The sequence below is a fragment of the Orycteropus afer genome, unplaced genomic scaffold (assembly GCF_000298275.1).
Source record: "Orycteropus afer afer isolate SDZICR_OR568_19922 unplaced genomic scaffold, OryAfe1.0 scaffold00063, whole genome shotgun sequence".
Taxonomy (NCBI): Eukaryota; Metazoa; Chordata; class Mammalia; order Tubulidentata; family Orycteropodidae; genus Orycteropus; species Orycteropus afer.
The window spans coordinates 2,058,095-2,073,397 of NW_006921650.1; the positions used below are offsets into that span (position 1 = coordinate 2,058,095).

The window sequence follows — 15,303 nt, forward strand, 5'->3', positions numbered from 1 at the left end:
AACAGAACGCAAGGAGCCATCCTTTCCTTTGTACATCTGTTTGGTATTGGAAGCTATGGCTGGTTTCCATAGGCCCAGCGCCACATATTTAAACACAACACACCTCCCAACCATATTTTATTTGTTTTGTTTTGTATTGACACTGATTGATTTGAGCATGTTAACTGCTGCAAGTATCTGAAACTCCAGAGCCTGCCCACATCTGGGGGTACATGACTCTTCCACAAGGTGAAGAGAGCCAAATGCAAGGGTCAGAGCAGGACTTTCTGGAGAAGTCTGATCAGATGGAACATGACTGCAGAACATGTGAATAAATGTGGCTTCCGTGGGTCAGTCACTGCAAATATAATGCACTAAGATTTCGAGACTCATGGGTATTTTCATAAATATACATTCCACCAAGATGGTCAGCAACAATATCATTTGTGTCTAAGTTGCCAAGGATTAATTACATCTTAACTTTTTTTAAAAAATATTTCACAAGAAGTAGCACAAAGTCTCAATAACTACCCAGGCATTCAATTTCCCTTGTTTTCAGAGTCCCTTCAAAATAAAAGGAAATAAATAGCTCTTCTGTAAACAGAATATACACAAAGACCTTTCTCAGTCAAATCTTTAAAGTGCCTGCATAAAATTAGTTACAGGTGTATCAGGCATGAGGTTATCTGGTAGAGAAGAGATTATTGTGATGAACAGCAAAGGGGTGGAGTCAAGCATCTGAGATCCAAGTCTCGCCTCTGCAGTTTACTACCTGTGTGCCTTCTGCCAGAGCTGAAAGAGACAGAAAACCTTCCCCTACAGCCAGCATCCTGAATTCAGACATCTACCCTCCTAAACTGTGTGAAAATAAATTCTGTTTGTTAGAGCCAATCACTTGTGGTATTTCTGTTATAGCAAAACTAGATAAAGACAGAATTTCTTCTCAGTTCTTTTCTATAAAGAGTTGCCATGGTTTACATGACAGTTTATGATCTGGCCACAGCTAGCAGTTTTCTGCAGGAATTAAAAGCAATTATACCTATAAAACATAAAGTAACCTTTTGGTAAACAGTAGTGGCTCTTACTACTACCAAAAGAAACAAACCCACTGCCATTCAGTCTATTCCGCCTCACAGCCACCCTAAAGTACAGAGTAGAACTGCCCCACAGGGCTTCTAAGGCTATAAATCTTTATGGAATCAGACTGCCTCATCTTTCTTCCTTGAAGCAGCTGCTGGGTTCCAATAGCCCATCTTTTGGTTAGCAGCCAAATGACTTAACCACTGCATCACCAGAATTCCTTCCTTACTACTACAATGGCCGCTATATCTACTGTTTCTTTGAGTCAATGCCCCTACCTATGTGATAAATTCCACGTGATCTCTGCAAGCAGTGGAATCAGAATGTAATTTTCTGATGAGCTCTAACTGTGCTTTTGTCTTCTTACCTGAACACTCTGAAAGATGACTAAAGTCTATTGGGAGCACTAACTGATCACTGTTTCTTAGACCAACGCTTCTCAAACTTTCATGCATATATTCTGCGATATCTTTAAAATGCAGATTCTGATTGAGTAGGTCGGGGTGGCCTGAGATTCTACATTTTTTATCAGCTCCAGGTGGTTCAACTGCTGCTGATTTGTGGACCACATTTGAGTATGAAGGTCGATTTGTATCAGTGGCTCTCAAACTTTAATGTCAATCAAAGGCCTTATTGAAAAAATAGAATCCTGGTCTTCAACTCCAGAAATTCTAATTCCATAGATCCGTATTGAGGCCTGAGAATTTGTATTTCTAACAGGTTCTCAGGCAATACTTTCACAGTTGATCAAGGGGCCACCTTTAGAGAATGAGTGACTTAGACTATCACTTTCATTCATCAGCATACAGAAAGCATCACTGATGTTCAAATCCATCACTATGTAAACCTGTGATTCCCTCAATCCTGACCTGACGACCAGGCCATCCCCAGATCACGGTGAGACCCTGGCTTCAGTATTCTTAAAACTGTCCACTTGATTTTCATGTGCAGCCATGGTTGAGAACCACTGCTTTGGACTTCTAGCTCCTCAAGGAAAGGCCTTCCATCCTTCCTGGACATTGATTCCTTCACTTCATTTCAAATGGTAGAAGTAACGGAATCCATGAAAGGGATTCATACGTTGCTGTTCATGTATCTCTGAAGATCAGACCTTTCCTCTGCTATAGACAGGCAGCCTCGGCTCTTGTTGACTAAGAAAAGTGCTCACTTGTAAGGGGTGGGATCTAATATTTTCCTGTCAACTTGTCTTGAGGTTTCTTATGAGAGCCTTTATTGACCTTTCCACTTCTCTGAAGTAGGTGAAGAATGCAGCTCTCAGGTAGTCTAGCATAATGTTACTTATCCCACAGCTCACTTGAACTCACCGTACCCTTAGGAAGTAAAAATGGTGATTCTTTCAAAATCATTCCCGTAACAAGGTGATAGGCTAGCTGTCTGGAGTTTACATTAGCTTAGCCAAAGCAACAAAGGTCATATATGTAACTATCCCCACAACAGTCCTGCATCCCAGTCACACATACGTTTTTCAGCAAATTGTAGTTGTCACTGACATGCCCTGGGGTAAGGAGTAAAGCCAAGGATGCTTTCAAGTGTGTTAGCTTTGTTATTGTCTTTTTGTTTTTCCCATTAATATCTGTACAGTGACTAGACTTGGACAGTATGAACTTTAAACAATTAACTTAAAGCCAATATATTAAATGGCAATGTGTATCCAAGCAAAATGTAATGATATGCAGTAAACATTTGCTGAATTCCTTCTGTGCAAACTTGTGGAAAAGCTTTCCTTCTGATAGAGCACCACAGAGAGGGCCACATGTGGGACGAGGGGCAGGAGGCCAGTGCTCCGGGCACAGGCCCACTGTGTGTCATTAGGCAAGTCTACTTTCATCTCCAGCAAAATGGGAGTACAGGTCTAGACACTCTTTTAGGGTTTTTTTCTGCCTGGTATTTTACAATATGATTACTAATTACCTTTCAGCTTTCTCTTCTCCACTGGAATACTTTTCTTTAATCAAGGAAACAAACATTTCACTTTTCAAGCCATTTCATCATCAAGTTACTGTATCATTGAAAGTAAAATGATGGTTTCCCCATACTTGTTGGGCTATCTGAAATGTTTCTAGGTAGTTTATTTATAAAATTAAAGAAGCAATGAAACTGTATGCTAGTAAACTCTAGCACGTAAATATATGTGAACTCAGTTTATTATCACAAGTTAGTTTTTCATTAAATAGTTCTATCTTTTTAGTCGGGAGCTCAGGCGGCATAGTGTCTAAGGCATCTGACTGCTAACCAGATGGCTGGTGGTTCAAAGCCACCAGCCACTCCTCGGAAGGAAGGTTGGGCAATCTACTTCTGTAGGGTCCAAAGATGCAAGGGAAAGAGATAGATAGATAGATAGATAGATAGATAGATAGATAGATAGATAGATGAAAATTCATTTATTTATTCAACAAAAATATATTAACAGCCTAATATGTAAAACATTTTGATAAAGGATTAAAAGAATTGTCAAGGAACCTATAGTTCTTTTGGGGAGATAAAACATATGTAAACAGTTCAGTACTGCAAGGTAGAAAGTAGAAATTCCATATACGTAGCACTTCAGATGTGCTGTGGGACATGAGATTTGCAATTAAGAATCTTACATTTGAGTAAAGAAAATGAGACATATGAATACTTAGACCCAATGATACACTTATAACACATGCCCAGGGCCTGACACAGTTGAAAAGTTTCAATAAATATTAGTTAAAGAAATGTCCTAAGAAAGATTAGTAATAATGATAGCTACAATTGCTGTTCACTGAATGTTTATTCTGTGCCAGCCAGTCAGATATTGAACTGCATTTTCATTATCCTTTGGAATCCAGAGTGGGGAGACACCCTCCTTCTGAAAAGTTCAGAGGTTCCACTTGACCTGGTTCTTGAAGGATAAAGATTTGAACACACAAAACTCATTATTATCAGTGCTTGGTTTACTGCACTTAGGCAGCTAAGATAGTCTATTATAAAGTCTAATAAGACTCTGTCATATAAAATTAGATGCGATTTATCAATTTATTGTGAGAACAACATATCCCAGAACAAACATACAGACCCATCAAAGTCTTCTCTCCTTGAAGGCTAGCTTCCTGGGAAGCCTGATCACCAGCAGCATCTTTGGAATCAGAACAACTAAAGCTGAGTGTTTACAAGTGTCAAGGCTCTGGTAGCTTGTAACTGTATCTCCCCACCTATCCCCAACAACTATATGCTCTTCTTTCAGGGATACTACATTTCACTGCTGCCTGAGTGTCCCTGTTCTGTAATTCTTCGGGTGACCAATCAAGAGCTTTCTGATCAACACAATCGTTCTTTAACTGTGCCAATTACATTTCTGCCCTATGTTCCTGGCTGGAAAACATCCTGGTTTTTATTTGCTTATTTTTAAGAGTTGCATTTCTCTGCTCTGATCAATTTTAAGTTGATTTCTTAGGTTATCTCTGAGGGTCGAAGGGAGGATCTCTGGTCTCATTCATAAGGAACCTGTTGTTTGCACATCCTGAAGAGCCTAGTAACTTCTTACATACTCTCGACTAACAGGCATTGCCATGGTTCCATGGTCCTGTGGTTGGATTGACAGTTCTGGGCATTCATCAAAGGCCACTGTTTAACCCAAACCATCCCAGACAATGTAGTCTGTGGCATGTCATCTAAAAAGGTCTACCATGTAAGTTATTGTACAGTTTGGGAGAGACTTGTTTTTCAATATTACCTTAAAAAGGAATAAACAGAACATCAAGATTCTTCAAACTAGCAGTGACCTACAAAAAGACTAACAAAATTTCATGTTTTAAACTTTGGGAATTATCAAACAATATCATTACTATCACATGCAAGTAAAATTTTGCTGAAGATAATTCAAAAACAGTTCCAGCAGTATATTGATAGGGAACTTCCAAAAATGCAAACTGGATTTAGGAGAGGACGTGGAACAAGGGATATCATTGCTGATGTCAGATGGATCTTGGCTGAAAACAAAGAATACCAAAAAGTTGTTTACTTGTGTTTTATTGACTACCCAAAAGCATTTGACTACGTGGATGACAAAAAATTCTGGATAATATTGAGAAGAATGGGAATTCCAGACACTTAATTGTGCTCATGAGGAACTTGTACATAGACCAGGAGGCTGTTGTTAAAACAGAACAAGGGGATACTGCATGGCTTAAAATCAGGAAGGGAGTGTGTCAGGGTTGTATCCTTTCACCATACTTGTTCAATCTGTATGCTGAGCAAATAAACAGAGAAACTGGCCTATATGAAGAAGAATGTGGCATTAGGATTGGAGGAAGACTCATTAACAAACTGCCATATGCAGACGACACAGCTTTGCTTGCTGAAAGTGAAGATAACTTGAAACACTTACTGATGAAGATTAAAGACCACAGTCTGTAGTATGGATTACACTTCAACATAAAGAAAACAAAAATCCTCACAACTGAACCAGTAAGCAGAATCATGACACATGGAGAAAAGACTGAAGTTGTCAAAGATTTCATATTACATGGTTCCACAATCAACACCAATAGAAGCAGCAGTCGAGACATCAGATGACGTATTGCACTGAACTAATCTGCTGCAAAAGACCTCTTTAAAGTGCTGAGGAGCAAAGATGTCTGTTTAAAGACTAAGGTGTACCTAATCCAAGCCATGGTATTTTCAATAGGCTCATATGCATGTAAAAGCTGAGTAATGAATAAGGAAGACTGAAGAAGAGTTGGTGCTTTTGAGTTGTGGTGTTGGTGAAGAATGCTGAAAGTACCATGGACTGCCAAAAGAACTAACAAATCTGTCCTGAAAGAAGTGTAGCTGGAATGCTCCTTGGAAGTGAGAATGGCCAGACTTCGTCTCACCTACTTTGGTCATCTTGTCAGAAGGGACCATTCCCTGGAGAAGGATGTCATGCTTGGTAAAGTGGAGAGTGAGTGAAAAAGGAGAAGGCTCTCAACGAGATGGATGGACACAATGATTCCAACAATGGGCTCAGGTATAGCAAGGCACAAGACCAGGCAGTTTGATTCTGTTGTACATAGGGTCACTATGAGTCACAGCTGACTCGATGGTACCTAACACCACCACCAACAACAACAACACCATCATTACCAGTTCAAAACTTTCCACTTTCTTATAATCATTGCTCAATTTTATTTTCTCAGTGTCAGTTGATTGGATAGAAAGAAGTAAAAATTCAGAATAACAACTCCTAGTTAATTCACTGAAAAGTGTAACTTAGGAATGAAAGACATGATGTCTGTTTTGCATATACCTTGTTTTCTGATAAATGGTTAATTTCTTCCTATTAGGAGCACTGGTGGCATAGTGCCTAAGGCATTTGACTGCTAACCAGAAGGCTGGGAGTTCAAACCCACCAACCCCTCTTTGGAAGGAAGACTGGGAAATCTACTTCCATAGTGATACTGCCTCAGAAACCCAAGGAGGGGTCACTGTGAGTCGGATCTGACTCGATGGCAGTGAGTTTGTTTTTTTTTTTTTGGTTATTCAGCTCTTACCAATAGCAAACTAGTGATTTCCAATCTTCTTTCCATTTTTATTAGGCTTAGAGTAGTAAGATTTAGCATTCTTCCCTAAAGAGTACCCTTGCTCTTATCTTTAACTGGTTATTAGTTATAAGAATGAGATTTCTGATAAATATTTAGACAAAGTAATTAAGAACTTTACAGCTGTAATGCTGATGCTCAACATGGCTGAGACACTCTCATGCTTTACTGGTGGCATATTGAATTAGTACAACTCTTTTGGAAAGCAATAGGGTGCTACATAGCAAGAACCATAAAAAACAGTATAACTCATCAAGCTCAACTGGCATAACATACTATACAAAACATTGTTCCACCTCCTACTTTGGCGAGTAGTGATTGGGATCTTAAAAGCTAGCAAGCTGCCATCTAGATGCAACAATGGGTCTCTCCTCGTCAAGAAGAAGAAAATCAAAATTAATGGAAACAATCAGTCCTAGCAACTGGTACACCATCCGATCTGCAACCTATACAACTATGAGACCAGAAGAACTAGATGGTGCCCGGCTACCACTGTCATCCACTTGGAAGGGATGTAGGAGATCCTGCATAGAGAGGGAGAACAATGTGGAACAAAACTCAAAATCATCTGGAGGCAAAAAAATAAAAAAGAAGGTGGGGACCAGGTTTGCTGGTCCAATAGAGCCTGGTGGAACCACTGAGACTATGGCCCCTAGCTGCCCTGCAGGTCTAGAATTGAAGTCACACCTGTGGTTTCCAGCCAAACAAAGTACAGGCATGTGAATTAAACATTTAACTCAAGTAGACACATGCCCTGGAGAGAACAATCATGGGAGAAGGAAGGGCTGCTTATGCACAGGGAGATAGCTCAGGGCGCAGAAGAGTATGGAGGGATGGACACTGGGAAGAGGTAACTATGGGGAGGAAGTGGGAGGGGAGCTGCTGCATTGTAAATTTTGGTCAATGACATGAGACAAAGTATATTATGTGAACTGCTGTATGAAAAGTGAATTTACTCTGTAAATCTTCACCCAAATCAAAATAAAACAAACAAATAAAAAAAACAGTATAACTCCTGGGCTGGTTTTATTCCCAGGAACTCAGCCTATGGGAATAAAATAGGACAAGCAACAAAAATAACAAAAGTAATGATGATGATGATGACGACGATGATGATGATGATGATGACCTCCAAATTACCAAATCCTATGGCCAACTCTTGTTCCTCAACCTTGACTATTCTAATTCTGGTGATGGCTGTCTCCTTATTAGCATGCTTTTTCCTTTGGTTTTCTTGACCCAAAAACATCTTGTTTCTCTTCCTGTCTTACCGTAATTTTGACAGGGCCCTTACTCCTTCTACCCCCATAAAAATAGACATTTTTCACCCAAGGTTATTTTTCTCTCCTAGCCTCTGTACTCTAACTCTGAGTGATACCATGAACTAAACCAGTGGCTGTTGAGTCCATTCCAACTCATGGTGACACCATATGTATCAAAGTAGAACTGTTTCCCCAGGGTTTTCAGTGGCTGATTTTTGGGAAGGAGATTACCAGGACTTTCTCCTGAGGTACTTCTGGGTGGACTTGAACTGCCAACCTTTCGGTTAGCAATCAAGCACTTAACCATTTGTGCCACCCATGGACTACACGTGATCCCAAAGATGTCCACAAATCATCTATAAAAATAACTCCCAAATCCTAACTGCTGCAAGAAAATCCTCATTGCCCCTGAGTCCCCCTTTCCCACATGTCTGTTGGATATGTCCGCCTTGAATATGTACACCTTCTCTGTCTCACTTGTTTATCTACCCTTTGCTTCTCCAATTCCACAATCTCAGTTTAGACCTTCAGTCCTTCTTGTCAGGCTAATGCTTCCTCAAACTAGTCCTCAGACCACAAAAGAATGGAAAAAGCACATGATGAGGTGGCCTAGATATGAGGTGGCCCAGAGTAGAGTTCTCTCCATCAGTCTAACAATGCTCTTGACTCAAAAGTGGCCCTGCTTCAGCTGAAGACCAACTCTGAAGATGATCTGCAAGATGTAATGAGCCTGTTACAAAACGCAAGAACCTGAGTATCAGCCAAACACACTGCTAATCTCACTCTGAATTCCTGTCCTGAGCCCAGTAACAATCTTTTTTCTCTGAGAAAATCTCCACCTTGTATCTTAAGTTCCTATAACCACTCCCAGTAGCTCCCCTTAAGCAAAAATCCACAGTTTGGCACTTGCCCAGCACAATTGTACCTTTGTGGACTAGAGAATCTCTTTGCTTTTCCCTGTGTCCTCATCCATACATCCTTTCCACACCTGTCTCACCCAGTTTTTGCAAGCTACATTTGTGTATGTACATGTGCATACACATCAACAAAGTGTATCAAGAGCATCAGACTCCATGTAGGGCAGTAATAAATCTAATCACTTTTCCCATACTACAAATTAATTATAGATGATTTGTGAATAATTATGACATTATTGCTCAACTCTATGAGTACAAATATTTGAGAACTGTGACTATATAGCAACGTTTCCATAGATAGATGGCCTCAAATTAAATCTTCCAACTTACTAGAAGGGGCTCTTTAGAGGCAAGAATTAATTATACTTCTTGCAGGTCTAGTATAAGTCTTGCATACAATTAATTCTCAGCTATTTATTGAATGAATATATGAATGAATGAACAAATAAATTGTCTTTACTTGTCTTTTCTGCAGATATATGTGAAGTATAAAGGATAGCCGATTTCCAAAGAAATAATTTTCAGTTATTTTAATGAAAAAAAAAAAAAAATCAGAGTAGGTCTCTCTGATGACTTTAAAATCTACCAAAGCACTTATAAAGAATTCTGTCTTGTACAGCATGATGTCCTCACACGTGCCCCAGGAGAATTTTCAGACTCACTTCCACACTGAAGAAGGAAAGTCTATCTTAAAAGTGCTGGCCACATCACTGGCCTGTGCTGAAAGTAAAAAAAGACTCACATATCTTCTTTACCAAATGACCTTAGCATGCTTGGTTAGTTCCCAAAGTAATTGCATCAGAACTCAACTTCTCATCTTCTTCCTCATCTTTCTAGAATGAAAAAGCAGCTTGAAGACAGAACACAGACCTCTTGTGTGCCCAAGTTTCTCTGAACTCTTACTCCACATACTTTCACTGTCAAGCAAATCAGACAAAGAAAACAGTCTTGACTGACATGAGCTTAGTGCCAAGTGGAAAATCTCCAGTCAATGCCATCGCCAAATAATCTGGTTTTCAAATGCCACTTCCAAAAATAATATGCTGAGTAACAAAAACATTTTAAAAATCCATCCTATCACTCACTCTGTCACATTCATTAAAATGATGTCAATTAAGTAAGGACAGTATTTAAATAATGAGTTAAGGTTTCTTACAAGACTCAATTACTTCCTTATCTAAGACTGGCAATAATGATAGAAGTTTTCTTGTGTCAGAAATAAATCTAGAGCAGGGCAATACATATATCAGGTTCTTTTTAAAAACCCTTCTTTCTTATTTTACTGTGTGAAAATCTTCCCTCTTTTGCCCAACATCAAAGCCCTAACAGGGATTACAGATATGGGCCACACTAAGCATGTAAAAAGAATTGGTCAACATTCAGCTATTTTAGGAGGTAGCATATGATCAAGAACAATGGTACTGAAGGAAGAAGTCCAACCTGCATTTAAGGAATTGGTGAAAAATAAGGCTCTAGGAATTGACAGAGCACCCATTAAGATGTTTCAACATATGGATGCAGCACTGGAGGCACTTACTTGTTTATGCCAAGAAATTGGGAAGACAGCTACCTGGACAACTGACTGGAAGAGAACCATATTTGTGCCCATTCAGATAGAATGTGGAAATTATCCAATGATATCATGGAATTAAAATTTTCTTGAAGATAATTCAAAAATGGTTGCAGCAGTATACAGACATGGAACTTCCAGAAATTCAAGTTGGATTCAGAAGAGGACATGGAACAAGGGATATAATTGCTGATGTCAGATGGATCTTGGCTAAAAGCAAGGAATATCAGAAAGATGTTTACCTGTGTTTTATTGACCATGCAAAGGTATTCAACCATGTGGATCATAATAAGCTATGGATAACATTGCAAAGAATGGGAATCCCAGAAAACTTCATTATGCTCATAAGGAAGCTGTACACAGACCAAGAGGCTGTCATTTGAACAGACCAAAGGGATACTGCATGGTTTAAAATCAGGAAGGGCACGTGTCAGGAGTATATCCTTTCACTATACTTATTCAATCTGTATACTGAGCAAATAATCTAAGAAAATGGACTATATGAAAATGTGGCATTAGGATTGGAGGAAGAACTATTAACAAGCTGCAATAAGCAGATGACACAACCTTGCTTGCTGGAAGTGAAGATGACTTAAAACTGTTACTGATGAAGACCAAAATCTGCAGCCCTCTGTATGGATTATACCATAACATAAAAAAAAAAAAAAAAAAAAATCCTCACAACTGGACCAATAAGCAACATCATGATAAATGGAGAAAAGAATGAAGCTGTCAAGGATTTCATTTTACTTGGATCCAGAGTCAACAACCATGGAAACATCAGTCAAGAAATCAGATATCACATTGCACAGGCAAATCTGTAGCAAAAGAGTTCTTTAAAGTATTAAGAAGCAAAGATGTCACTTTGAAGACCAAGGTGTGCCTGACCCACGCCATAGTATTTTCAATTGCCTCAATGCTTGTGAAACCTGGACATAAATAAGGAAGACCAAAGAAGAGCTGATGTCTTTGAATTGTGGTGTTGGAAAAAAAACACTGAAAATACCATAGACTGCCAGAAGGAACAAATCTGTCCTGGAAGAAGTGCAGTTGGAATGCTCCTTAGAAGCAACAATGGCAAGACTTCATCTGACCTACTTTGGTCATGTTGTCAGAAGGGACTATTCCCTGGAGAAGGAGATCATGCTTGGTAAATAAAGGGTCAGCGAAAAAGGGAAAGACTCTCAACAAGATGGATTGAATAGCTGTGCTTAAGCATAGCAAGGATTATGAGGACGGCACAGAACCAGACACTGTTTCATTCTGTTTGTTGTACATATGACTCGATGGCACCTAATTACAACAACAAGCATGTAGGCAGTCCACTTAAGCTGGATTCAAAGAGAAATGTAGTGCCTATGATACAGGCATGTTCCCCCCAAACAGTACAGAGGACCTTCTGTCAAGCAAGGTAGTTTCTCTAGGGGAAATTCCTGCAATTTCTTGCTGAAACAGATGTCTACTGTCTTACTACAACCATAAGGATACATACAGTGCACTCTGTTTGAAGAAAGAATGATGATATTAAAAAGTACAAGTAACCAGTGCTACACAAAGAGATAGCCTACACTGTAAATCTTATTTTAATTTCTGAAGAGACTGACTTTTAATAAGTTTTTTAATCAGTGATATCAGCTTTCCTGAAGTCCAATTAGCTAGTAGCATCTTGTCAATTTCTCTGTATATAATAATGTTTTTTTAAATTTCTATATACAAAATTTTAAGTCTTATTCAATCTCCCTCATGGTTTGAATTATTTTATTGTATGTTTTTAGCTTTACCTGCACATCCTTACTATCTTTCCTTTAGCCTCTGATTCATCAGAGCACTTTGAAAGATGGTGACATTTTCACCAAAAGGAGGTCAAAAGTCCTTGAGGCTTGTGTAGTTCCAGAGGACTCGGTCAAATCTGACTGAGGCTGAAGAGAAATGTTCTAGGGTTTTCTGTTGGGCATTAAGTGCATGTGGCCCAGGAGCACATTCTCCTTTCCTGAGATCACTGAGAATGGGAGTGGGGCCCACGTGCAGCCTGCACAAGTGTACCATGAATGAACTGGTCAAGGCCAAGCCAATTTCCTGATTTGAGAGTTCACTAGCAGATGATGGAAAAGCTTAGTATATAAAATATTTGAATTTTACCAGTGTATGTTGTCAACATGAAACTTAATTATATGGAGGACTCATGCTCAAACTCAACAGCAGAGGACTGCAGAGATCTGCTCCTTCAACTGTGAAATCTAGTCTGAATTATGCTTGAAGCTGATAGTCTGAATGACCCTTAATCCATTCCTTTTGTATCTTTGTTCTCTTGTTAAAGGCTTCGGAAGACATTTTTCATCTATTACATTTTAAGCCTCCTTGGGAAGAGCCTCACCTCCCTAGAGAAAATGAATGGATATAAAGGGTTATTGGTTATTAGATGCTGATAGTTAGGATAAAAGGCCTCAGTATGCAACTATGGGATCACTTGGGGGATGGGGATTTAAAGATGCTATAGATATTACATGAGAGGAAATGTATTAAAGTGGAATGGTAGAGATCACTGACTAGGAAAAGTGTCTGAACATTTGAATAGTATGATGTTCATTTTGGAATATATATTATATATAGTATGTATAATTAATATGTATATACATAGAAACACATACACACATATGTAGTATATGAAAGACTATATACTAAGGTGTTAACAGTACCAATCTCTGACAAAATTGGATGTTTTAATTTTCTTATTTTTGCTTATCTATATTTTCTAATTATCTAAAATATACAGTGCTGTTTTGGTAATACTAAAGTAGTATTAAAATTAGATGTATAGGGCTTGAATGCTCCAACTGATGAGAAAAAAAAAGAATTCAGTGATGGTGTTAAGAACATAGATTGTAAAAAACAAAAAAAGAAGCAGCTAAAAATTAAAGTGCGCCTGACACAAGCCATGATATTTCCAATCGCATGGTATGCATGTGAGAGCTGGACAATGAATAAGGAAGACCGAAGAAGAGTTGATGCTTTTGAGTTGTGGTGCTGGCGAAGAATGCTGAAAGTACCATGGACTGCTAAAAGAACTAACAGATCTGTCCTGGAGGAAGTGCAGCCAGAATGCTCCTTGGAAGCAAGAATGGCCAGACTTCGTCTCACCTATTTTGGTCATGTTGTAAGAAGGGACCATTCCCTGGAGAAGGATGTCATGCTTGGGAAAGTAGATAGGGAAAAAGAGGACCCCTCAACAAGATGGATTGATACGGTGGCTGCGATGATGGGATCAAGTATAGCAGGGATTGTGGGGCTGGTGCGGGATCGGGCAGTGTTTCGTTCTGCTGTGCATGGGGTCGCTATGAGTCGGAAATGACTCGACAGTACTTAACAACAACAACAAAAATTAAAGTTAAATTAAATTTAAATTAAATACCATCTCCAGTACCACCACCCCCATGATCACTTCTCATCTAAGATAAACATCAGAAATCTCCCCTCCTGACTATTTTGTTAAAGATGTTATGATACGCATGCCATTATTATAATGGGAGATGGCACAGTGTGTTATCACGTTAAGAGATATTTGGTCTTGGAGATCTTTTTGCAAGTTCCATTGTTTCAATCAGGTTTAGGGCTGCATGTAGCCTACATCCTGGTTTCCAGAGAACTTTATGAGATCAGTACACTCTCCAGGCTTCCGCCAGCCCATACAGCCTCTAGCTTACCTTTGTCACTAAGGACAGTAAGGAATCACAACTAAATAGGAAGAAGTGTCCTAGTGCCGGCATATCAAAGTCCCTCACGGGCCACTCTTGTGAATGAGCATGTATGTGGTTAGGATAATCATCACTTAAGTGGATTCATTTCTAGATAACTATCTGAATGTTAGTGATTAATGATTGGGCAACCTAAAAAGTGGTCTCCAGTGGACCACAATCTGCCCTTGGCCTTATTGTGTTCAACATTTTTACATAATGGCTTGGGTGAAGATATAGACATGCTTACTAAACTTGAAAATAACACCATGTTGTATGAGAGATCTAAAACAATTTCTTCCCATTAGAAAAATGTCTAAATCAAGTATATACCTTTTAAAAATTACTAAAGCTCACAAATATTTACTATATGCAGGCTCTGTTCCAAGGCTGTACAAATATAAACTTGTTTAATCCTCATAAAAACCTTATGGGATAGGTCATGTGTCAGATATCAATTGTTGTTGGAGAGAATGTAGGGCACTGATATAGATTATAGATACTAACCAATCTGCCTAAATTCAAATCTAGCAATGTAGCTACTTGCTGTTTGAAAGGATTAATTGCTTATCCTTTCAATGTCTTAGTATCATTGTCTGTAAAGAATAGGACAACAGTTTATTCATTCAACAACCATTTATTGAATTCCCACTATATGGACATAACTTCAAACATGACTTAGTCCCTACCCTCAAGAAACGCATCATTCTCTTAGGGAGAAAGACATGTATTCAGCTAAACATAAGCCAGCCTTCTTCAATGGCTATAAAGTGTTGATAGTTCATTATTGAGTATAAAAGTTGTTGACAGCTGGTTTGAGATCAATATACATTATCATATTAAGGAAATACAGTTCTATACCTGGCATACAACGTTTCAGAAAGGGGGAGTACATACTGAAATTGCTCAAGTGCTATTTCACTTTTAAAAAACTATTATAATATTTTCCATCTTTAAGAAGTTTATATCCTTAATTATGGTAACATTTTAAATACTAAAATATCCTTGTATTTTAAATAAATTCTACTTAATATCCTCTTAATATTTTATTATATTCTAGTTGCCTTAAGTATATTTAGTATTTTTCATCTGTTTATAAGAAAACTAGTCTTTTAAATGTTTTGTTAATAAAATGATTATTTTTTTCAGTCTAAGAGCTGGTTCTTTGCTCAGTATCATTAATTGGCCAATGATCAATTT

The 15,303-nt window shown here is 38.5% G+C and overlaps 1 protein-coding gene across 1 annotated transcript in view; it reads right to left on the minus strand.

Moving 5' to 3' along the window:
• DYNC1I1 (dynein cytoplasmic 1 intermediate chain 1) overlaps positions 1 to 15,303 on the minus strand; it is a 366,270-nt gene that overhangs the window by 336,249 nt on the left and 14,718 nt on the right. The gene's annotated exons all lie outside the window — the stretch shown is intronic.